Source organism: Gekko japonicus, unplaced genomic scaffold (genome assembly GCF_001447785.1).
Source record: "Gekko japonicus isolate JY-2015 unplaced genomic scaffold, Gekko_japonicus_V1.1 scaffold613, whole genome shotgun sequence".
Lineage (NCBI taxonomy): Eukaryota > Metazoa > Chordata > Lepidosauria > Squamata > Gekkonidae > Gekko > Gekko japonicus.
Window position 1 is genome coordinate 222,990 of NW_015164683.1, and position 25,232 is coordinate 248,221.

Sequence of the window (25,232 nt, forward strand, 5' to 3'; positions counted from 1 at the left end):
TTGCAAGTAGATAAATAGGTACCGCTTCAGTTGGAAGGTAACAGCATTCCGTGCACCTTGATGTTTAGTCATGCCGGCCACATGACCATGGAAATGTCTTCGGACAGCGCTGGCTCTTTGGCTTTGAAACGGAGATGATCTGACTGGCTTTCGAGCAAGGGAACCTTGACCTTTACCTTTAAGTTGTCTATCAGTTGTAGGACCTCCTCTCTCGTCACCTCAATCTGACTCAGGTCTTTCAACACCCCTCCCAATATCAGTGGTTCTGGAATGGGCAAGCACTTCTCATCTTCCACAGTGAAGACAGAGGCAAAAAATGCATTTCGCTTCTCAGCCATTTCCCTATCATTCTTCAGTACTCCTTTTACCCCTTGGTCATCCAAGGGCCCCACTGCCTCCCTGGCTGGTTTCCTGCTTCTAATGTATTCGTTTTATCAGCCTCACTGTGACTAGCCTTCCACTGCTTAAAGGAATCATTTTTACCTTTTACAGCTTCTGTTACTTTGTTTGTTAACCACGCAGGCTTTTTCCTATACCTGTTTGTGCCTTTCCTAACCTGCGGAATATATTTTATTAGACTTTCAAAGTCTAATTTTATAGGGGTTGTGTTGTGGTTGTGTTCTGTGTTTCATTCTTTTAAGGGTTTTCTTTTGAGCCTACTAGGTAGATGATGTGGTGGTGTGAAGGACTTCTTCCTGAGACCCTGGAGAGCCACTATTTTGAAGCATGAACGGCTTCAAAAGGGAATTAGATAAGCATATGGAGCAGAGGTACATCAGTTGCTATTAGCCACAAGATATAGATAGGGACTCTGGGGCAAGTGTTGCTCTGTCTTCTTTGTGCTTGGGGGGGGTCAACAGTGGGAGGACTTCTAATGTCCTGGCCCCACTGGTAGACCTCCTGATGGCACCTGGTATTTTTGGCCACTGTGTGACACAGAGTGTTGGACTGGATGGGCCTTTGGCCTGATCCAACATTGGCATCTCTTATGTTCTTATGTTCTTATGAGAGCAGACTTTGATGGACAGATGGTCTGATTCAGTAAAGAACTATGTATCATGAAATAGGTCTGCTTTTGTTCATTCTGCTTTTGTTCATGTATCATGAAATTCAGTCTGCAATTGTTGTCATGGTGTTACCACTTGGTCTGGTCCTACTCCTGCCGTCTCTCTACTTTTACTGCTACTAAGAGAAGACACAAAATATGGGCTTTGCCTTGTAGGTGTCATCTCATTCCTGGATCTGCGTGTGAGCTAAGATTTTATGTGCAAGCCTCCTAACCACTGGGCCATAGGGGTCTATGCTGTCAAAGCTGATATGAGCTCTTCATGGCAATGTGCTTGAGATTGTGTGTGTGTGTGTGTGTGTGTGTGTGTGTGAGAGAGAGAGAGAGAGAGAGAGAGAGAGAGAGAGAGAGAGAGAGCACTCACATATGGAATGTGCTCTATAGTTATGGTTATCAACTTCCAGGTGGAGCCTGGAGATCTCCCAGAATTACAATTGATCTCCTGACTAAAGACTAAGGAGATCAGTTCCCATGGAGAAAATGGCTGCTTTGGAGGATGGACTTTATGGCATTATACTCCACTGAGGTTTCACCCCTACCCAAACCCCATTCTGCACCACCAAATTGCCAGGAATTTCACAACCCAGAGTTGTGAAACAACAATGGCAACCTTATGACAGTGTCCTGTCAGTGAATCTGCCATTGTTGTGTATGGATTACTGCTTTCCATGCAAGACTAATAGGAGACCAATATGTGATGACTGACTGAGTGGTGATTGTATCATCATTAGGCGACAGTATGATTAATGGGTTGCAGAGGAGTTCTCAAGGAGTTCTTGGGGATGCTACATTAGCTTTGTGGTTCTCCAATTTATTATGCTTTTGACTTAGCTGAGGGAACATAGCATCCTTCTTGACTATGTCATACTGGTGTTAGTACTGGTGGAGGAGAACCACAGGAACAGCTGTCCATTCCCCTTTCCCCCCCAGTGCAAGTTAGTGTTGCCAGTTGCTAGGCTGTGACAAGTGCATTTTTCATAGAGTATTTGTGTGTCGATATTTATTGCTCAACTATTTAGTAAGGGTAGATTACAAAGAGAAGTGATTTCTTGAGAGAAAAATGAATTTTTAGATAGTCAGCATTTTCTCCCAGAGGGCAAAAAAAAAAGGGGGGGGGTTCTTGAATGAGAACATTCCAGAGTGGAAAAACTTCCTAAACTGTTCCAAAGTCTTGTCACTTAACATTTTCCAAGGCAAATGAAAAAGTTCATTCTCTTAAAGTAAGTCCTTAACTTCCACACTATATTTTCCCTAGAACAGTAAATAGAACACTGATTACAGACTATAAGGTATTCAGGATTAAGAGTTAAGAGCTTCTTCATGGGAGAGGTAAAGAGGCATATGTGGCTTCTAGCTACCTGATACTCTGTCATCAATGGAGCACCTGAATATCACTAACTCTTAACTTTCAGTGCTAGCAATCAGAGCCAAGTATAGTTTCAGCTTGGTGTAGTGGTCAAGAGTGGCAGACTCTAATCTGGAGAACTGAGTTTGATTCCCCTCGCCTCCACATGAAGCCAGCTGGGTGACCGTGGGTCAGTCACAGTTCTCTCAGAACTCTCCCAGTCCCACCTGGGTGTATGTTGTGGGGGAGAGGGAGGGATGGTGATTGTAAGCTGCTCTGAGACTCCTTTGAGTAGTGAAGAGCGGGGTATAAAACCAACTCTTCTTCCTCTTTCTCTGAGCCCGATTCAACCAGTCTCCAGCCCTTTCCAACCTATAGTACAATCTAATGAAAAGTGTTCCCAGCTCACCTACCCATCCACCAATGCTTGGGCTCATAGGTGCTAGAGAGATGTTACTGTTATCTAGATTTTCCAGATCTGCATAGCAAGTTCTTTGTAAGAGTATGAACATTGCTTTGCTAGGACAGATCAAGATACATTGAGTGTAGCATTCACTTCTATAGCCTAAATACCTTTTCTAATCTCCTTTAGTAAATGTATATACTGCCTTGTAATAGCAATTCCCATGCTAACTCATTCAGTGCATGCACTGCCACTGTCTCTGTTCAAAGTGATCAGAAATCAACATCGCTAAATGTAATGCAGCAAGTGTTCAATCAACAACTCAAAGAGATCAGTGGAAGCAAGAGATTATTTTCAGCCATCTCTATTTCAGGCATTTAATACCTCAATATGCCATTCACTGCATGGACAAGTCATTTGGACATACGTCATTAATGCCATATTTGACATGAATTGGTAGCTGGAATATAGTTTGTAGAAGCAGCATAAAGTGAAGGCACATTTTGTGTTGCTGCAGAGACTCCTTCAGATGACAACATTAATATCCTTAACCATCACTACCATTTGCCTATTTGACAGCACCAGTTCACCCTAATGTAAGATAAACTCAAACTTGTGCAGAGTGGTCCCTCTTGAGCTCGGCTTGATAGAGTTCTGTAATTAAGCTGAAGAGACCTGCAAATTAGTAGGGGATTTGGCACGCAAAATGATCTACACACAAAATTATTGGACCGTGGCCTGAAAATCCTTCTAAATTCACTGATGATACACCACAGAAGAGCCAAAACATTACAGGTTTTGTTAAAGTTGTATTCAAATGTCCTCCCTTCCTCCTTGCATATAGAATCCCAGTTCACCACCTCAGAACCCCATCTACAATAAGCAGACCAACAATATTGACATTATATGGCTGTTACATGTTAGTAGCTTAGATCCACTGGAGTATTTCCATGGACAGAAAGACTACCATCCACACAGTATGACTTCTTGCCTCCCTACCACCACAGCAGCCCCAAGGGCTCTTGAAATGCTGCTTCTGGGAACAGGGGGGCCCTAGGAAGAGCTTTTGGAGCTGTTGGAGGAGGCGGGAGGAGATGCACTACACGGACAGATGTATTAAAGAACCATCTGGAACATATAAAAATGAGGATTTGGTATCTTTTCTTTAGAAACTCTAATTACATTAATTGCCAGGACAATTACTGAAAACTGTGAAAATAAAAGCTGTAGATTTCTTGATGCCCAAGCCTCCAATTACCTGCAGGTAGGACCCTATTGCTGACACAGTGTCTTTATATTAATTCGGTGTGCTGCCACACTGGAGTCCCATGTTCTGCTCACCCCATCTCAGTTTTCAGCACAGTCATTTTGCAATTACACATAGCAAGAGATATATATTTTTTTAAAAGACAGTACACGGAGGGTTATCAAACCTTGGGGCTGGAGGAAAATTGAGCGTTATAAAACCGTTGTGCTAGAGGAACAGGAAAAGAACAGAAATGAAAACAACACAAAGATTAACCAGGCCCAGTGTTTTGATGTCTCTTCACATGACGTAATGCTCCATTTGACATTATTCTATACTGACCTTTATGTTTACACACTGAAGAGAGCAGTTATGTAACAGAGTACAATGAAAGCAAATAGAACCAAAACACAAAGGAATAAATTCCACATCCAGAAAAGAAGTGAAATCAAAGAAAACTTACACACATCAATGGAGAGACTCACAAGCTATACAGCAAAATTTCTGGTAGCAAAAATAATAGCATTTTTATAAATTTGTTACTTTCTAGCTATTTGATCAGGACTTAAAACCTTCTGTCTGTCATGGGCTATGCAGCCTCTGGAGTTCACTTAACAATTGAGATGGGCCTGTGAATGCCTAACAGATTTTTTACAGACCATTCAAGCCTAGACTGTTGTCTTTGAAAAGTGCTTGGCTACTGCATTTACTTAGAAATTCTAAAGGCAGACTATTGATAGGAGCTGGTTTATGGATTATCATATGAGCACTGCAGTGTAAGGACTAGCTTCCAAGTGGTTTATGGGTTAGTTTAATTAACTATTTATTAATATGTATTTGATTATTTTATTTTATATTGCTAGCCATCTTGGGGATTAGGGAAAGTCAGAATATAAATATTACAGGCTGCGGTCACACGGAGCATTAGCCACGCTACTGAGACGGATGATAGGTGGATTTTCCGGGCGTGATCACATCGCAACATCTGGGAAGCGTAGCGCTCCCATGGCGAACCCGAGGCTTCCTGCCGAAGATGCGGAGTTAAAAACTAGTACCTCCGAGGTACTAGTTTCCGGACACTGCGGGGCAAGGGCTGGCGTCTGATCGCGTTTCTGATGGTAGTCCGTGGCATCTGGCGCCTGCCCATGTCCCGTCGCAAACAGGTTTTTTCCCCCAAGTCTCCACAGGATGCGCACAAGCACCGAACGGCGCATGCGCATGAAGAGGAAAGCGAAAGTTCCATTGCTCCGCAGAATCGCACATGCCATTGGTGAGATCGCGCCGTGTCGCTTCTTTGCCATGCTGCAGGATCCTCGTGTGATCACCACCTCGCCTCTGCCCACAGGACCTCGACGGGATCTGTGATCGGGCGGCCGCGCATTATTTTGCTCCGGGCCAAACTGCCACGCTCCCCCCCACTCTACATTTTACGGCCCGTGTGACCGGGACCTAAGTAAAGTTGTCAGGGTAGCTTGGAAGGACATATTTTTCCCATCTAAATTCTACTCAAATTCAGTAATGTAAATAGGGATACTACTACTCCCACCTCATGTTCAGATCAGATCATGTTCTGCTTACCAATCTTGACCAGATTTTTGTCAAGCAGTTTGTCTGTTTATGAGCAGCTTGATCCTTTATTCCTTGGTTGAAATAACTGGCTTATCCTGCTCTGGATAAAGTCCAGCTTCCACATTTTCCTCAGCTTTAATACATTTCAGTCTGTTCTCTACATACTGTTAACAACTTTGTATCAAAAAGTATATCTTCTCATAATAAAATAATTTTTGCTAAATAAACCATGTTTCTGCTTTTCAGCAGCTAGCCACTTGACAGGCCAGTGATCATCAAGACAGGACTGTGTCAGGTGGGGGCTTTTTTGTCATCATTTTCAGCTGCAAAGAAAAGGACCCTTCTTGTGTTAATTCTTTGAGATACAGAGCAAAAGTGTGTGCATGTGCGTGTGGAGGGACAAAGTGTTCACTTGTGAAGCTGATGGTAATCAATTATCTGATTGGCTGGGATCCCCTACTAATTGGGAAGCACCTTCATCCATGACTTTGTTTTCCCAACCCAGTTAGCTCAATAACAGTGTGCCATGATTCCTGAATGGAGGAAGAGAAACCCTGAAAGGGACACAAAGCAGCAACAGTAAAGAAAATATTTGCTGTGAATATAAAATTCTTCATTCACCCAAGAGTATACTGTGGATCTTTTCAGGTAGATAGATCATGGATTTATTCAAAACAAACATTAACCTAGAAAACAGATGAGAGTGCGCTAGAATCATTCATAGCAGTGTTGTTGTTGTTGTTGTTGTTGTGTTTCATAGCAGTGTTGTTGTTGTTGTTGTTCAGTCGCACGGTCGAGTCCGACTCTTCGCGACCCCATGGTCTTCCTGTCTTCCGCCGTCCTCTGAAGTTTGCTCAATTTCATGTTCGTTGCATCGATGACACTGTCCAACCATCCCATCCTTTGCCGTCCCTGTCTTCTTTGACCTTCAATCTTTCCCAGCATCAGGTCTTCTCCAGTGACTTCTCTTCTCATAGCAGTAGAGAGACAGTAAAACCAGGCTTGGAGCCACTCCAGATTCTGGTAGGAGATATCACAAAACACGGAATGGATCTTTGAATATTACACCAATCAAACTAACAAGAAAGAGGTGACTTTTCTTATAACTTAAAAGATTTGGGGGTGGGGAAGGTGATAATTTGTGATTCCTGAAAGCAATTTTTTTTTAAAGCTCTGGACAGTCAGTTATAATGGGTGGAAGTTCAGCACAGCATTAATCTAAAGTTCACTGTCTCCTTCCTAGTTTAAGAAATTATTGAGGAATTTAAGGAAGAATATGAATTTCAGGACTTCTACAGTAAAATGTATTATTATTTGAAGTGCAATAAGACTACTGTTTGGTAAGAGACTAACACACAGGCCCATAGCTAAGATTTTTGGCTTGTGAGGAATTTTTTTTCCTGATGGGGCAGCCATTATGTGTCTGTCCATACACAACTGTACAAAACTGTCATGCTTATACTTATAAATAATAAGCATACTTTCGAGTAATAATAAAGACAATAATAGTAATAAAGACAAGTCGTTTATCACTCAAAAATGCTTCAAGTTTATTACAAAAATGCTAACCATTACAGAACGTATGGTTTGTCACTCAAATGTTTCTGCTTCATCACAAAGATGCAATACAGAATCTAGTGGTTACCATTCCATTCTCAGGCCATTATAGTTGACATGATTGTGCATGAAATTTTTCTGTGAAAGTATCCGTATCGATGTTTGTTGTGAGTGTTTCCCCATAACCTAGCAATACTAGATTGTGTTTCCAAAGATGGGACCCTGAAAGCCTCTATGATTGTGTTAGGCAAGAGAATGCTGCCTCGCATGCAGCGGTGGGTTCTCCAAAAGTTACAGCAGCTGCAAGGGCTTTGTATACATTAGGAAACCCATCTTTATACTTGAACAGCACTGAAAGAGCATGATGGATACTGTCCTTTCCCCCCAAAAGCTGATTTACTGGTGCAAAAAGGTTCAGTTTTAGGAGATTTGCTTCTTGTGCAAAGGCATCCACATTAGCATTAACTAATTGTAGGAGAGGCTTTACTGATTTTACCCCCAAAAAGGACTGTGAACTTGGATTCTCCAGTTATTGCCTTTTAAATACTACTTCACCTCTACAACGCCTCTCTCCCCAGGGGGACCCAAAACAGCCCACGTTGTTCTCTTTTCCTCCATGTTATTCTCACAACAACCCTGTGAGGGAGGTTAGACTGAAAGTGCTAGCAAGCTTCCATGGCATGGGTGAGGATTCAAACCTGAGTTTACCCAGATCCTAGCCCACCTTCCAAAGCAGCCCACCTGACACACACACCCCCGAGTCTGATGTGTCCACCAGTGAGGGTTCAAGGATCAGCTGCACCTTTAGTGATGAAGACAATGAAGAGTCAGGGCAGACTGCCATGGGAAATACACAGGAGGGCAAAGAGGGAGGGAGAGCTGGCAAGTGTAGGGTTACCAGCAAATCACGGAGGGAGAGGGAGGGAGAGCTGGCAAGAACCAGCTAGGGTTGCCAGCCCCCAGGTCTAGGTAGGGTTTTCCCCGCTCCTGGGGGCTCCAATCTGCCCCCGGCCAGGTGGCCGGTGGGGAAGCTCTGCTCCAAGCTCCACCCCCAAGCTCTGCAGCCACCCCCAAGCTGCAGCCACCCCTCTCCCTCCCTCCTAAAAGATTTAAACAGCTTCAGCTGATCAGTGGGGAAGACATGGCCCACCGACCAGCTGGAGGGCCCTTTAAATCCTTTAGCAGGAGGGAGAGGGGCTGTTGCTGGCCACAGCTCTGCTGGCAAAAAGACCCTTTAATTCACCTTTATGGATTCAGGCCCGCACCACCACTGCCCTGCACGTGCTCCCCACTGATCAGCTGAAGCCCATTAAATCTTTTAGCAGGGAGGGAGAGGGGTGGCCGCAGTTGGCCATGGTTTTGGGGCAGGGCTTGGGGGCATCCCCGCTGACCCCCAGAATGCCCCCCAAATCCCGCTGCTGGATTGAAGAGGGTACCTGGCAACCCTAGTACCAGCAAATCAGGAAAAGGCGGCAAATCAGGAAGCAGGCAGGGCAAAGCGCACGGCACAGCGCGACTTTATGAATGAAAGAAAAATAATTAAAATTAATGTAAAAATTATTTTTTCCAGCAAGGCCTTGTGGGGCCTTGCTGATGCATGATGGGGCTGGGCCCTGAGGTGCCCCACCGTAGCTACAGGCCTGCTAAAACAGCCACTCCTCTGGAGCTCTGTGAAAGGCCCAAATACTAGACTTTAGCCTAAGGTGAATTTGGCTGGTTCTGCTTGGGTACAACATGTGGGTGGAAAGAGCAGTAAGAAGCATGTTCATAAGACAAGCATACCTTCTCGGGCTACATATCCCCAAACAAACTTAAGCTGCCAATGGGTTTTACCTAAAAGAAAATTTCAGAGTAAATTTGAACATGGATGCTCAGGTTACTCAACCAAGGAATACCAAGAAAAGCAACAAATACCTATTTAAAAATTTGTCCGTGAAGAGGGTTGATCCCCATCTCCCTGGATGTGCTTTTCATTTAGAATGTCTTAGTTAAAGGTGGTTAAATGATCTTACAACCTCTGCCTGAAGCCATAGAAAGTTGAGATCCATCAAGATTGACAGGACTGGGCTAGACGGAATGGTGGATGAACTCAATGTTAGAAGCTTCCCTAGAGGATTAAATTTAATGGGTGTTCGCCACTGACTTGAATGGATGTCTAGGATTGTCTTTCTAAATGTTAACAACATGAGCAGTCTGCATAGCTGTGATTAGCCCAATCTCACCAGAGGTTGGAAGTTAAGCAGGGTTACGTGTGCCAAGTCCCCCTGGGGGGCAGAGAAACTCCCGCTCCAGAGGCTCGTTCCCCGCTGCTGGTGGATCGGGCCCCGGGGGGAACCCCACCCCCAAAGTACGTGACATACACATCACCTGGAAGTGACACGACCATGTCGGCACGCTGGGGGCGGGGCCACGGTCATCGGAGGGAAAACTCTATGTTCCCTCGGATGGTCGTGGCCCTGCCCCCAGCATGCCCAGCGTGATCACGTCACTTCCGGGTGATGTGGTTGCAGCGCGAGTGCACTTCGTGCACACGCGCGCGCTCCGGGAAACAGCAGGGAGTCCCCCGCTCCAGCGAGAGGTAAGACTTGGCAACCCTAAGCAGGGTAGGCCATGATTAGTATTTGAAAGGGACAACACCCAAAGAAGACTGCAATGGCAAACCACCTCTGCTTATCTCTTGCCTTGAAAACCCCATGGTCCTGTGGCCACCATGAGTCAGTTGTAACTTGATGGCACATTATTATTAAATCTTCAATTCCACACTGGATTAGCTGCTATGGTATAGATGTACACATGGATTCTTATCTTGGCAAGATCTAAGTCTGTGCACTAAGTGCCAAAGAAACTACTACCGAGGATGACCACCCACCCCTTCTCTAGAATGAAAACAATTCTGCTTCTGATGCGACTTCTCCATATCATGAATGCTTGAAGAGCAACAAATGAGAGGAGACGATTATGAGTCCTGTCTAATCTTATACATTGCATCTGTATGCATACCAGAATCGAAATATACGGGACATGTGCTGAGACTATTAATCAAATTCTTTATTAAGCTTTCGAAACAGTATGATTCCATGAATAATGCATCTTTGTTCCTCACACACTGTTCACCTTATTTAAAAACATGGAGCTGTCGTAATTAAAGATCTTTGTTTCTACCTTCTTTCTGTGCTAAATTTGGGGGAGTTGGCGGGGGCAGAGAGAGGTGGCTGTATGTGGAGATTTACTAAAGTATGTTGAAACTGTTGTAAGGAGGAGTTGCCTGTGAGCCTACCACTACAGAAATAGAAGTGGTACTAAAAGATCCACACAGCTGCAGGATATATGTGGAGTATCAGTCTTAGATGGGATTTTCATATTTCCTTACAAAGCACCCTGAACTGCTTGAGATGCTTCATGCTTTTTAAACAGACATGCCACCAAATGAGCTCTATCTACCAAAACTTGCTTAGATCCCTCATCCTGTTCGTCTCACCTCTGCAGCCCATATGAGCTGCTTTGATTCCTTATCTTCTGTTATTGCTGTTTGCTAGACCTGAGGACCTAAGTCTCTTGGTAGTGTTCTGCATCTGTTTCTCTGATTAGCTATGTATTAGCATAAGTAGCCTGTTACTCTTTTTAGAATTGGGGTGTGTGTGGCGTTTTGACCAACAATGGCTCCGATCACATGTAGAAGTTGCCGCGGGATACTTACGGATGCCAGGTGGATCTTAAGGGCGCAATCAAACAGGCACGTCTGGCAGGCATCGCGCACCCGTTGCCAGCTCGTCGCGTCCGGCTGAATATCCGCAGTTAAAAGCTACCGGCGATAGTGCAGTAGTGGTGTGTAGTGGGCTAGCCGCATGGATGAAGGACACATGTCTGCATGGCCGTATGTATTAGCATAAGTAGCCTGTTACTCTTTTTAGAATTGGTGTGTGTGTGGCGTTTTGACCAATAATGGCTCCGATCACACATAGAAGTTGCTGCGGGACACTTACGGATGCCAGGTGGATCTTAAGGGCGCAATCAAACGGGCACGTCTGGCAGGCGTTGTGCACCTGTTGCCAGCTCGTCGCATCCGGCTGAAGATCCGCAGTTAAAAGCTACCGGCGAAAGTGCAGTAGCTAACGCTTGTGACGGGCCACAGACGGACATCCTCCGTCTGTTCGCTCCAGCAGCTCCTCTCACTGTGTTGAGGTGCACCGGAAACATACGCTGACCTGATTCCCATCTGATTGCGTCTGGGCGTGTCAAAGTGCACCGCTGCAAACAGCCACGCCTCCCCCCATCCCGCGTTTCCCGGCAAGTCTGAATGGGACCAATATGTATTTTAATGGTGGCAATTCCATATATGTTTGGATGAATAAACATATTGTTCACATGCCATCCCCTCAAATTTGTCTTTGAATATCTATTTGACTTCATCTTTCCATAGGCAGTGAGATGAGAGGAGTGGAGAAAAAGCCCAGCTAAATTCTTCTCAGTCTGTCATACTGATCAGTGGACCCACTGAATTTGGCAGAGAATTTTTGCAGCACAGAATTTTGGAAGCCTCCCTACTGTCTGATCTAATCTAATCACATTAAAATATCTGTCAAAGTCCACAGTTTAAGCTGATAGTTTTCTGTAGCACCTTTTGTGAAACTGTATAAAACATTTATTCATTTATTTAAAATATTTCTATCCCACATTATCTCCTTAGACAAGGAGGCTAGCAAAACAACAGTAAGTTGCAAACACGCAGAACAAAAATTCAGTGAGACCTGCCAAAACCGTCTCCTCAAAGACTGGATCGAATACTGCACTGTTGTCCAGGCAGGAAACTTCAGTAGGTGAATGATTCTGATAGTGAAATATTGAATGATGTATGCTACACAATTTTTTTTGAGCCCCCGGAGGGGATTTTTAAATTATTTTTATAACACTACAAAACTATAACAGAAGAAAAGGGAAGGGAAACTACATATATTGGATAAAGTAAAGAACCCACCATTGACTAAAAACCCAAGAGAGGAGATCCTCCAACTAGCTTAGTTACATCATCTTCCCATCATTGATCCCTTTATAAAATGAGTCAAACATTTATAGTACTTTTCCTTTAAAGCTTAAATTTAACTGCCTAGAAACAGTACCCCTGATCATCCCATATCAAAAGTCTCAGAGGCACAATTCAGAGTCCTTCAGCCTTTACTTCCCCTTTCCCCTTCTCTGCCGCAGCTTATAAGGACTTTTTGGGGCTGCTGCCCCTTTCTCTGACAGAGAGTCCTCTCCGGAAGAGCCAGAGTCTAGCTCGCCACTGGAATATGCTACACAAATTCAGTGAATGTTACACAATCTCACTTTTGGGCAGCCTCCCACTTGATATACCTGGGCTAAAGTTTATCAATTAATTTTGCTTAGTTGATTTTTCCCAGTGTCCTTAAGTGCTGTGCCCCATTCCACTAATCTGTTATGGGAGCATGAGATGTGATATTAATGGATCTGCCCTGTTCTAAGAGCTTCCTTACCCATTGCCATGGAAAAAACATGTTGGGCCTTGTGTGCATTCCTTTGTGCAGGTCAGTTATCTCCCTGTACTGACATTAATGTGACTCCAAATACACACAGGAGCCCTGTTTCTACATCAAACTGGAATCAAGCATTTGCATCCAGGCTGTCATTTGTTGTCTAATTCCACATGAGGATGTCAGACATACTTCAATATTTATCTATTTAGAACTGGATTCTAAGATCTGTGAGCCACTTGTGTAATGGATATTTCTCACCTCCTCCTACGCACTGGGGTGCTCCCAGAAATGTGGCTCCTGGGATTGTTGCTCAAGGACAGCTTGTGGCGCACCGTGAAGGTCTGCGCTGAGTGAGAGAAAATGACCCCAAAAAAATTCCCCCCAAATTTTCTGTGCTCTTCCACTCATGGATGAAGACAAGAATCCAGTCCAAAGGGGAAAAAATAACTTTGCTTTCCATAGAATATTACTAAGGCAGGAAACAACAATATAACCCACAGAATGGCAATCATTAATCACTACAATTCGCACTGTCATATTCAGCAGCTAAACACTAATCTAAACGCAGAATTCCAGGGGGGTAGCCATGTTAGTCTGTTACAGCAAAACAGACAAGGACTAATAAGAGTTATTGTGGCATAAGCTTTCATGGACTAGGACCCCCTTCCATGCTCACCATGATGCAGCCCACCATGCTCCCAAATCTGACTGAGGGAGATGGTTCTGCAATCTCTGGGCTATAACCAGGGGTCATTTCGCAGAAAAAGAGGTGCAGGAGCTCACTAGCATAACTCATTAGCATAACTTATTTGCATATGTCACACCCCCTGACATCACTGGAAGTTTGTCAGAAGAAGGCAACACCCACTGCTTAGGCTCCACTGGACTGTTTTGGATTGCTAGCTATGGGGGGGGGGAACATGCAGATCTGCCCTCACAGAGGAGGGAGAACTTGAACCTAAATAAAACTTGGTCTTAAAGGTGCCACTGGACTGTTTTGGACCGGGAGGGCTCTGCAACTTACCTGGCTGCTTCTTGCTCTGACTGAGGGCTGCTGGGAGCAGGGGGTGGGGCTTGTTGCATGTGCCCGCCCCCTGGGCTCTTTACTGCCGGAGCTCCGCTCCTGTGCGCTCCTGCAGGAAATGACCCCTGGCTATAACAGGAAAACCCTCTTGGCCCCTGTGTCTTGGGGAACTGATATGTCTGTGTATTTATCTTATGTATATAGGTCACTAAGTTTAACTACTCTCTCCTGTATGTCATTTCTTCTCTCTGAAGGACAGTTGTGTGCGTGTATGTGTGTGAAATCTGAATAACTAATTTCAAAAGGGAACAGTACTCTGTGTTTGTGTATGTGTGTGTATCTACATTAGTTTCCAAATTTTCAGTTTTTGATATGTTTGGACTGTTTTGTACTGGTTACAAACTGTAATAAAGTGATTGTATTGTGTGTGTGTGTGTGTGTGTGTGCATGTAGGCTGTATTCCATAATTAGAGTGAAGCACCATGTGAAGCGTGATTTTAAAAATTAAGTAATACGTGCCATGAATCCCCAAGCAATGTAAAGCCTAAGGAAAAATAAGCATCTTACAGCCATCTCTGCATATGATCCCTTTTGTAGATAGTAGCAGATTTTTTCTCGCTTAGTAATCGTCTTTCAGTTTTTCACGTATATACATATGTACCTCCTATGACTTGTAAAGCCCATTTTAGAAAGCTGTGAACTTTTAGTGCTGTGATTTGAAAGTTATTTTAAATAGAAGCAAATTATACTGTAGTTAAGTGGGCAGGCATTACTAAACAGTCTTGTGTACGGCAGAAATTGATAATGAAATTCTCCCATGGAAAGGGAACAGCATAATCTCAAGGGTTAACACAGCAATGCATTAACCATATCTCAAATTAACAGTGGCTAGGGCTGTAATAGGGGCCTCAGTGGCTCAGAGGTTAAGATGTTGAGTTGCTGACCAGAAGGTCGTTAGCTCAGCAGTTCGAGACCCTAGCACTGCGTGACAGAGTGAGCTCCCATCTCTGGCCCCAGCTCTTGCCAACCTAGCAATTCGAAAGCAAGAAATTGCAAGTAGACAAATAGGTAACCCTTTGGTGGGAAGATAACAGCATTTCGTGCACCTCTGTGTTTTAGTCATGCCGGCCAAATGACCACAGAGAAGTCTTTAGACAGCCCTGGCTCTTTGGCTTGGAAACGGAGATGAGCAACGCCCCCTAGAGTTGGATTTGACTGGCTTTCGAGCAAGGGAAACCTTTACCTTTTACCTTTAGGGCTGTAATATAAGACCCTGCATTAGCAAGGTGCTTAAAAATCTGCATAGTTATGCTTGTATACTGAAACACATGGCCTCTAATTCTCACGGCTTTCATAGATTTGAGAATGCATTCCTCCATTTTTTAATGAAGCAGATTTCTAGCCCTTGGAGAAAATAATTGTGAATACCTAGAAATGCATGGACTACATAAGAACATAGCAGACGCCAATGTTGGATCAGGCCAAAGGCCCATCCAGTCCAACACTCTGTGTCACACAGTGGCCAGAAACACCAGTGCCATCAGGACATTAGAAGCCCTCCCACTGTTGGCCCCCCCAAGCACCAAGAAGACAGAGCATCACTTGACCCAGAGCCCCTATCTATACCTTACTACTGAATTCTCCAAAAAGGAAGGGCTTCCAACCATCAGATACTTTATCAGCAGTAAAAAACAAAACAATATTCTCTTTATCCTTCCATGTTTCCAATCTCCTCCTCCTCTTCTTCTTCTTCTTCTTCTTCTTCTTCTTCTTCTTCTTCTTCTTCTTCTTCTTCTTCTTCTTTCCCCGACCTTATTTGTAATTTATAAAACTTCTTAAGCACCTTTCCACAATGTGGTGACCAAGGGGTCGCTGTTCTGCCTCTTTGAAGTTATTGGTACCCCCAGTGTTCTAGGCAACTAAAATTACCTTTTTCAGTCCATGACCAAAATGATATTTGGAATTTAGAAAAAAAAATCCACAATGGGAGAAAAAACCCCAAGCCTGCAGCCAAAACACAAGACAATTATGTATATTCATAGGACTTTTCACAGTTGGGTCAATGTATGTCAAGTGTTGAAAAATGAAACATTGATGATGATTTTGTAAATCACATGGAAATTAAAGGAATGCATACAAAATTAACCCTTTTTTCTGGATCACAGCATTTGTATATTTGTCACAATTATAAGCATAGAGCCGGAAGGATAGTAACTTCATACACTGGTCTGAGAGTGTGCTCTAATTCCAGAAACTCAGCTGTAGATTGCTTCCTCTCCAGGGCTTAGGGTTGCTAGCACCCACACACACACACACACCAGCCACCAGTGGAGGGTGGGGGGTAGGGTTGCCCAGATCGAGGCTGGGAAACTCCTGGAGATTTGGGAAGCCTGGGAAAGACAGGGACCTCAGTGGATTACAACGCCATAGAGTCCATCCTCCAAAGCATCTGTTTTCTCCAGGGGAACTGACTTCTGTAGTCTGGAGATGAGCTGTAATTCCAGGGAATCCCCAGGTCCCACCTGGAGGCTGGCATCCCTACCAGGGCCTGAAAATGCACGTCTGCAATATGAAAATCTCTCAATTTTTATAACAGTGGCACGGCAAACCAGTGGCATAGAGGTGCCGTACAAAGAGCCACATTTGCATTTACCTTTGAACTAAAGAGCCATGTAACTACTGTGATCTGTGTACCTCCCTACAAAACACACCTAACAAATAACCATTAATATTCAATATATAACGATGTTAGAACCCTTTAAATTGACCAGAGCACTTCTGAGCATCACATCCCCATTGAATGCCTTCCCTTCCCTAAGCCCCTCCCTTCCCAGGCTCCACCCCCAAATCTTCAGGAATTTCCCAACCCAGAGTTGGCAATCCTATACTGAGTGCTATCCACAGGCTCCACCCCCAAAATCTCCAGGAATTTCTTAAGTATAAGTTGGCAGCTCTAGCCAGTCCTTGTGTATCGGGAGTTGAGAGAAGAGAACAAGGCAAAGATAAGTAAAGGATGTTCAAGCACCCACTGTAGGAGCCTGCTCAGGTTGGACCATGGGAATTCCAAAGGAAGGCTCCATGTCAGTGTTACAGGCTGGCTCACAGCAGACTTCTGCACTGGGAAACCTGTGTCACTTTATTTCTCTTGCTGTCTTCTTTCTCTCTCCCTGGCATGAGTCTTGCAGGTCAGGTGAGAGTGCAATGGCCAAGGTTATTCTGCCTCCTGCTAGGGAAAGACTGAGAAGTCAGGGAGTGAAGTAAAAGGTACTCAACCTTCCCACTGCAGCAGCTTGCTCTGAGCCATCCAGCAGTGTGGTGAAGCCTGTGCACCCTTCCCTTCCCCACCTGCCTACTTGCACTCTCTCCCCAGCATGAGGCACAACAGCTCAGATGAGAGAATGTAATTTCAGAGGTACCTGGAGGAAAGCAAGCTGGCCATGGAGAAAATGGAGTAAAACCACCACCACCACCACCACCATGGCACCACCTCATGTGGCTTGCTCTGTTCCTGAATGCCTGCTGTGGTGGAAGTGATTTTACTGTCTTTTCTCTGCAGTGAGCTTCCTGTCCTCCTGCCAGCTGGGATGAGAGTTCAGAGGCTGAAGAGAAGGCTAGTGGGTTGTTGGAGAGTGGGCCTTTTACTTACATCCCTGGCATGAGTACCACACATCAGGGAGGGTCACAGCTTACTTGTCCTCCAGTCCCTCTAGTGGTAGATGTTTCACAGTGGGAACCATCAGGTAATCATAAGCCTCACTGGAAATGGTTGCCAGGTAGGGCTGCCAACCTCCAGGTAGAGGTTCTGTTATTACCTTGGGTTCTGTTGTTAGAGAGTCAACATGGAATGCTTCCTTCAAGAGTTGATAAGTAGTAATCAATAAGAACTGGGATTGCTGCACACTCAGATTTATTTATTTATTTATTTCATTTATACCCCGCCCTCCCCGCACGCAGGCTCAGGGCGGCTTACAAGGCACAAGGTGCAATAGAGATAAAACAGATTAAAACAGTTGCAGCTAAAATTCACAACTAACAGGATACATGAAGGACTAAAATTACACACTCCCCCATTGCCTATCAGGAGGAGGTCAGGAAGGGGGACGCCATGGGCCACGGTGTTCCAGTTGCTCCATCGGCCCAACCCAGCGGTACTGCTCTGCAGGTACACGGTGGTGGTGGTGGTGGCTCCTACTGAAAAGCCTGGCGGAAGAGCTCTGTCTTGCAGGCCCTACGGAACTGTAAAAGGTCCCGCAGGGCCCTGATCTCTTCTGGGAGCTCATTTCACCAGGTAGGAGCCGCCACCGAAAAGGACCTGGCCCTCGTGGTAGCTAGCCTGGCCTCTTTAGGGCCCGGGGTCACTAGGCGGTGTTGTGACCCCGACCTAAGTGCTCTTTGGGGCCTATATGGGGAAAGGCGGTCCCTCAGGTATGCCGGACCCTGGATAAAGCAAATATTGTGAAACGAATTATTTTCAGTGCGTAGTATTCGCTGCATGTGAGCGATTATAGAAGAAAATTTTCTACAGAATTACTACAGTTAACATTTTTGCAACCTATCTTTATTGACTCTTTGATATTTTTTGTCACAGATGTTGTTTTTGGTATTCCTCAACCTCCAGGTAGTGGCTGGAGATCTCCTGGGATTATAACTGATCTCCATGCAAGAGAGATCAGTTCATCTGGAGAAGGTGGACTCTGTGGCATTATACTGGGATTGCCAGGTCCATCTTCGTCCCCAGCGGGGGACTTTGGAGGGCATTCCTTGGGGTACCTGGAGGAAAGCAAGCTGGCCATGGAGAAAATGGAGTAAAACCACCAACACCACCACGGCACCACCGACTGCTGACTGCAGCCGGAAGGCTCTGTGCGCCCGATCTCCGAGTGGCATTGCTGCTCAGAAATCGGACATGTAGGGCCCTTTCCTGCCGGATGCATGCACTTAAAGGTTTCCTTTAAGTGCATGCAGCTGGCGAGCCTAATCTCCAAGCAGCATTGTCACTCAGAGATCAGGTGTGTGGGGCCTGTTCCCGCTGGCTGCCTGCACTTAAAGGGGGTTCCCTTTAAGTGCAGGCAGCTGGAGGGCCACTCGGAGATAGGGCGCAGGGCCCGCAGCCCCCCCTTCCTCCTCTCTCTCAAGAGAGAGGGCAGAGGGGTGGATGCAGGTGTTGGGGCTTGGGAGTGGGGCTTCCCCCACTGGCCAGCTGCAGGTTGAACCCCCCCAAAAAAGTGGGTAACCCCTGCCAAACCGAGGGGGGGTATGCCAACCCTACATGATATCCCACTGAAGTCCTTCCCCTCCCCAAACCCTGCCCTCCTCAGGCTTCACTACCAAAATCTCAAGGTAGTTTCCAACCCGGAGCTGGCAACCCTATTGCAGGCCATGCCTGGCAATCAGCACGAGGTTTGGGGTGGAGATATGGGGAGAAGCAACATCCTCTGTGCCATTACCTCTCTTCCAAGAAAAAACAAGAAGTGGTGTAGGGTAGCTCTAGGAATAGCCAGAAGCACTATGCCAGTTTCTGGCAATTCCTAGAGCTACTCTATGTCACTTTTAGGTTTTCCCCAGAAGTGATGTAGTGGTGCACAGGACACTGACATTAAAAAAAAATATCTCCCACTGCCACTTGATGTGGTTGTGGGCAAGGACTGCTGCTGGTGAAAGGTCTCTCGCCACATTAAGAGGTCTGGCAGCCCTGCCAGACGATGACCTTACCCACTTTCCTGAAACATGGAGTATGTGCCATATTGAGAGACAGTGCTCAGAGGAGTCACAGGTAGCATGTGAAAAAGCCACGTGTGGATCCTGAGCCACTGAATGAGAATCACTTCTACAGAGGGAGGGAGGGGACATCTTCACAAGACAAGCTGCCGAAAGATTTGCTAATTATACTGAAAAATTCAAAATATTTGCAGTTGAACATTGCCAATTAGTACGCCTTGCCAATTAAAAAAATGCTAGGATGGATAAAATGTTTCTTACTTTTCTCTTGTCAGCATTATTTTACATCAATGCTGATATTAAACAGCTGAAGCACAAAATGATCGCCTGCTATTGAGCTCCTTGTGAAGTGTTTCCTCAGAGCTCCACAAAAATGTGAGTTAATGAGGGGGAAAGACACCAGCAGTCCTTATTCTCATTCCTGTGAGAGTTTGTTTTGTTATGGTGGGGGGGTTTTCTTCATTTTTTGTTTTTGGTAAGCTGTAAGGCAAAAAAAAAAGTAAGACCACCACCTTCTATAAAGGTTGACATTACATCAAACTGCACATTTGAATAATGTTTCTATGTGGGAGGATTATGGTATCAATCAGGATATGTATTTATTAACCCAACCATTCTCAAAATAGTCTCTTCCCCCCCACCACCATACCTCCATGAATGAACTGGGATTCATTTCACATGAAAGGCAACATCTAAATTATCATTGACACAACGTGTGCCTAAATTAATGGTTAGATAGAGTTGGAAGCGTACTAAAGATACCAGCAGTCCTTATTCTCATTCTTGTGAGAGGAAGGTACAAAAAATAAACTGAATAAAATGGAAGACTGAGGAAAGAAGACTTCATGCATTTTTAAAATAACTTTACATTAGAATTATCTGTGTGTTGCTTCACAAAGCTCTATTTTTGCTCACTGAAAATTATTCAGGGAGGTTTGTGCAGGGAGCGGTGGCGCAGGCAGTAAAATGCCTGCACTAAGTAACATCGTTCGGCAGCCACTATGGCTGTTCGAGCACCACCGCGGTCGAGGTGAGCTCTCGACCTATATCCCAGCTCCCACCCACCCAGCGGTTCAAAAGCAATTAGTTGCAAGTAGATTAATGGGTACCCACCCTTAGTAGGGTGGGGGGCACCTTGCCTAGTGTGGTGGACAACGGCGGCGGCGGCAACGAAACATCGGCCCGAAGACCGGAGGTGGCGTGGTGCAGCGGGACGGCGGTGGCGGCAGCGGGAGCGATCCCTGCTGGCCAGAAAAGGAGGAGACATCTGAGCGGCTGCCGGCGAGACAGGCGAGACAGGCGCATGATGACGTTGGACGCTGGCGTAAAGCGGAGCCGGAAGGACGTTGCTGGAACCAGAGGAAGGCGTGAATCGTGTGACCGAAGGAGAAGATCTGCCGCCGGATCGAAATGGAGCCCGCCGGAAACGAAGCAAAGCACCGAGCCGAGAGCGAGCATGTCAACCCTCCACCACAGGGGTGCCGGTAGGAAACCCCACCCCCATAAACTCTGTGGCCATAGTTAGGGTTATTTGTGTGACTAGCACCATATGTAAGCCGCTCAGAGACCCCCTGAGAAAGGGGGTTCGAGCGGGATATAAAATGTAAAATAATAATAAAAAAACTTAGTAAGTTATGAGGAAGGTGATACATCCTGCAAGCATCTTTCTCAAGAAACTCTCTGACATTGTACCCAATTTCCTTTATGCCAGTACTGTAAGTGCTGTTCTTGGCCATTTGATCTTCAATCCAAATCTATAATCCATCAGTGATAAAAATCAACAAAGCCATTTCACACCCTCTCTTGAATATGGTTAATGAGGGGGCGTATCTCTCACCTCTATTGGCAGACTCTTCCAAAGCACTGGAGGTACCACTGAGAAATCCTGTTCCTCTCTGTGGGAGGGAACAGAAAGAAGATACGTGGTAGAAGAATAAAGTTGGCTCACACACTCATAGAGTTTCCCATGGTCCTTTCCACACTTGGATCTCATCCCTGGCTTTATCAGAGTTCAACTTGGGACATAATACCTTGCATTTATCCCTGGTTATAACAGCACCCGTTTATCCGGGGACAAGTGTGGGGCATAACCTCAATGTAATGTGGAAACCAAAAAATACCCCGAGATATTTACAGGGGTGAACTCGAGTGTAGTGTAGAATGTAAGTTCGGGGACAGGGTTGAACCAGGGTTTAAGGTCTAGTTCGGAATCACCCATATATGTTTGGAATGTCCTAAAATTCAAACCTGCTAAGGACAGGTTTATGAGCCTGGGGGCACATTTAGAATTCTGACAAAGTGTGGTGGGCGCATCCACAAAATGGCTGCTCCGGCTTACCTTAAGTCACACGATGAAGATCCTTTGAACAATGACTGAAAATGCTGAACCTGGTATCACATTTATTGCAAAGCACATGATCCAGTCAAGGTCAAATCCCAACGATTTCAAGATGAGCATGTGCCTATCCCTGAACTGAATGGGACTGGAAAGTGTTTCGCCTTGACTGTGGTGTGCTTTCAATGTTTAAAGCCTTTGGTCCTTATTGTACCAGGTATGTAAGGCTGAGATCATCAGAACACCTTCTGGAAGTAATCCCCATTCAATAAAATTGGACTTATTTCTGAATAAACTCGCTTAGGGGCTTGATCTCTAAATTACTTCAGTAATTCTTACAACAACTCTACTGGGTAGGTCAATGGCAGAGATCCAACCCTTTCTCCAAGCCTAAGGAGCCTTCTTCCAACTTAAGTGGCTCTTCAGTTGGAGGAACAAATATGCTGAAAGAAGGCATCAAATTTTGCTTGGTGGAGTGGTAGAATATGGGGAGGATACATTCCAATATTACTAGTCCAGTTTTATGGAGACACTGAGGCTAAGTGAGAGTGATTAGTCAAGGCCGCTGAGAAAATTCATAGCTGAACTGAGATTTGAAGCAGGAGCTTATATCTGATGCTCTTAATGACTATGCTACACCTGTTAAGTTTGCTCCTCGACCATCTGGACTGAATTTTAATGGCTCATCTCTTAGTTGCCATATTGTGCTGTGTTGGTTTTCTTTTTTCATTCATGCTTGATGAAAGGACCCCATGGGGGACCAATCTGCAGATGATTTTATGATGTCTGAAAATACTTGTTCTTTTTATCTGATCTCCAGGAAAAAAAAGTCTCCCCTTCTCCAGATGGAAGAAAATAAAAAAAGGAAAACATTAAAAAGGAGCACCACTGGCAAAGACTTCGGTGTCTTGGAGTGAATTGGCAGCAACCTATGTACATTGCCTAATCTGGAATGGTTTGGCTAGACACCACTTAGTAGAACACCCTGTCTTGGAGGTCTAAAGGAAGGCATCTGTGCCTTACTTACTTGTACAGCAAAGACTTTGAACTTTGTTCTCTACTTCATTTTAGAAGTCCTAAAACAATGATGGATGAATGGAAATAGCATTACCTTATGAATGGCTTATTGCGGGAGGGAAAAAACTTCAGTTTGCAGCCATCTGGTCTGGACTATGTTCCACAGACTTTAGCATTTCATCTATAGGGTGCCTGTTGGTGTACAATGAATATTCAATAGCAGAGGAGTGAGATTTGCCCTTTCTTTGCCCTTGTAAAGGAGCTTGTACATGTATAAACCATATGTATACCTGGGGATGCTGCAAAAAGGTCCATGTATGTGCTCACAATTTATCTGTGCTTAGCCCTTTTACAGGTCGTGCTGAACATGTGTAAGGATTGGAGCTAGGACATGCTCTTATTTGGCTTTTTGTACACAGAGCATGCTGCAAAGTAATAAATATAGCCTTAAGATCACAAAAAAGTCCTTTTAAGAGTTGTATATGCTGAACACAGAGAGAGAGGAAGTGGAACCTGCCCCAACCTACATCCATTTAATAGATTATCCAAAGCATCTAAATGTAAATTAGAATAATAGATTTATAGAGTTGGAAGGGACCTACAGGGTCATCTAGTCCAACCACAATGCAGGAAATTCACAAATACTCCCCCCACACACACACCTCCAATGACTGCTGTTCCATGCGCAGAAGATGACCAAAAAAACCTCCAGGATCTCCAGCCAAACTGGCCTGGAGAAAAATTGCTTCCTGACCTCAAAATCAGGAAAGTCCCTGGGCATGTAAGAAAGGGCCACAAGAACTAAGCACTGAGGCAATCCTTCCTGCCCTCCCTCTCATAATCTGCCTAAGTTCACAGAGTCAGCATTGCTGTCAGATGGCCATCTAGCCTCTGCTTGAAAACCTCCAAAGAAGGAGAGCCCACCACCTCCTGAGGAAGCCTGTTCCACTGAGGAACTGCTCTCTCAACGTAGTGAACATGTGATAGATTGGAATGTGCAATTGTTTATTTATTTATTTTTGCTTTCTCAAAGTCTGATTAACTGCACTGGCTGCCTATATATAGCATACCAGATTCAAGGTGCTGGTGCTTACCTTTAAAGCCCTTTATGGTTTGGGGCCTACCTACCTGAGGGACTGCCTTTCCCTATATGTTCCCCAGAGAGCACTGCGGACAGGATCCCAAAACCGTCTGGCCCTTCCTAGCTCCAAAGACGTCAGGCTGGCATCAGCTAGGGACAAGGCCTTTTCAGTGGCGGCTCCGCACTGGTGGAATAAGCTCCCGGAAGACCTCAGGACCCTGCGGGACCTTTTACAGTTCTGCAGGGCCTGCAAGATGGAGCTCTTCCACCAGGCCTTGTTAGGAGCCCCACCCAGCACACTATGGCCCTGTGCCCAATACCACCACCGACAGCCTGAGCTTCGCCGATTCTAACATCAAATACCGACTACATTTACTAGAATGTTGAGGCTACTCTGCTTTCGCCATTGCCATTTAAATTGTTTACTAGCCCCTTATGTTGTGTTTTTAAGCTTTTACCTATATTGTTTTAGCTACGGCATTTTATGTAAGCCGCCCTGAGTCTGCTTCAGTGGGGAGGGTGGGGTATAAATCAAATAAATATATACACACACACATTTGATCCTATCCAGTGCATTTTTATCCTGCCCCCTGAACATGTGGCTCTTCCTTCTCATGTTATCCTTACAACAGTCCCCTGAAGCAGGGGTGTGTGTGTGTGTGTGTGTGCAAGAGAGAGAGAGAGAGAGGCTCAAGATCACCTAACAAGCTTCAGATCAAAGTGGGGCTTTAGTCTGACACATTCACCACTATACCACATTGTCTCCCTGTTCCCTAATGTTTTTGTATTCAGTTTATTTTAATTATCACTGCAGTAATGGGAATGCTCTCATCTTCACCTTTCCCACCCCACTGCCTTATACTGAGTCAGACTATTCGTCTGTCAAAGTTAGGTAATTGGTCTATCAAGATTACACAACCATTTCCTGTGACAGAGGCTTTCCAGGGTCCCAGGCAGAGTTCTTTCACCTCACTTGCTACATGATGCATCTAACTGGAGAGGCTGAGGACTGATGGTCTTCCGTTGAGCCATGCTTTTCCTGTGCTATAACTTAGTGCTTTCATGGCAGCTCCAGTCTGTTAGGGATGCCCAGCCAGGCAGGTGTCTGTTGACTGACAGGAAGCACTGATGAGGTAGAGGAGGATGAGGTGGAGGAAGGAGAAGGAATAATTGTTTTCCCCAATCAGTTTGGCTCCCAAACAAAGAAAACAAAACAAACTTTACATTGTTTGGGGGTTTTTTAAGTCATTCGAGAACACATTCAGATCTATCACAGAAGGCTGTACTTCCTCAAAATTTAAACAAATGCTTACAAGCAAAGGGGGGGGGTCTATTTATTATATGCTAGTGAGCAAAACCAAGAAGTGGTAGTACCTTTG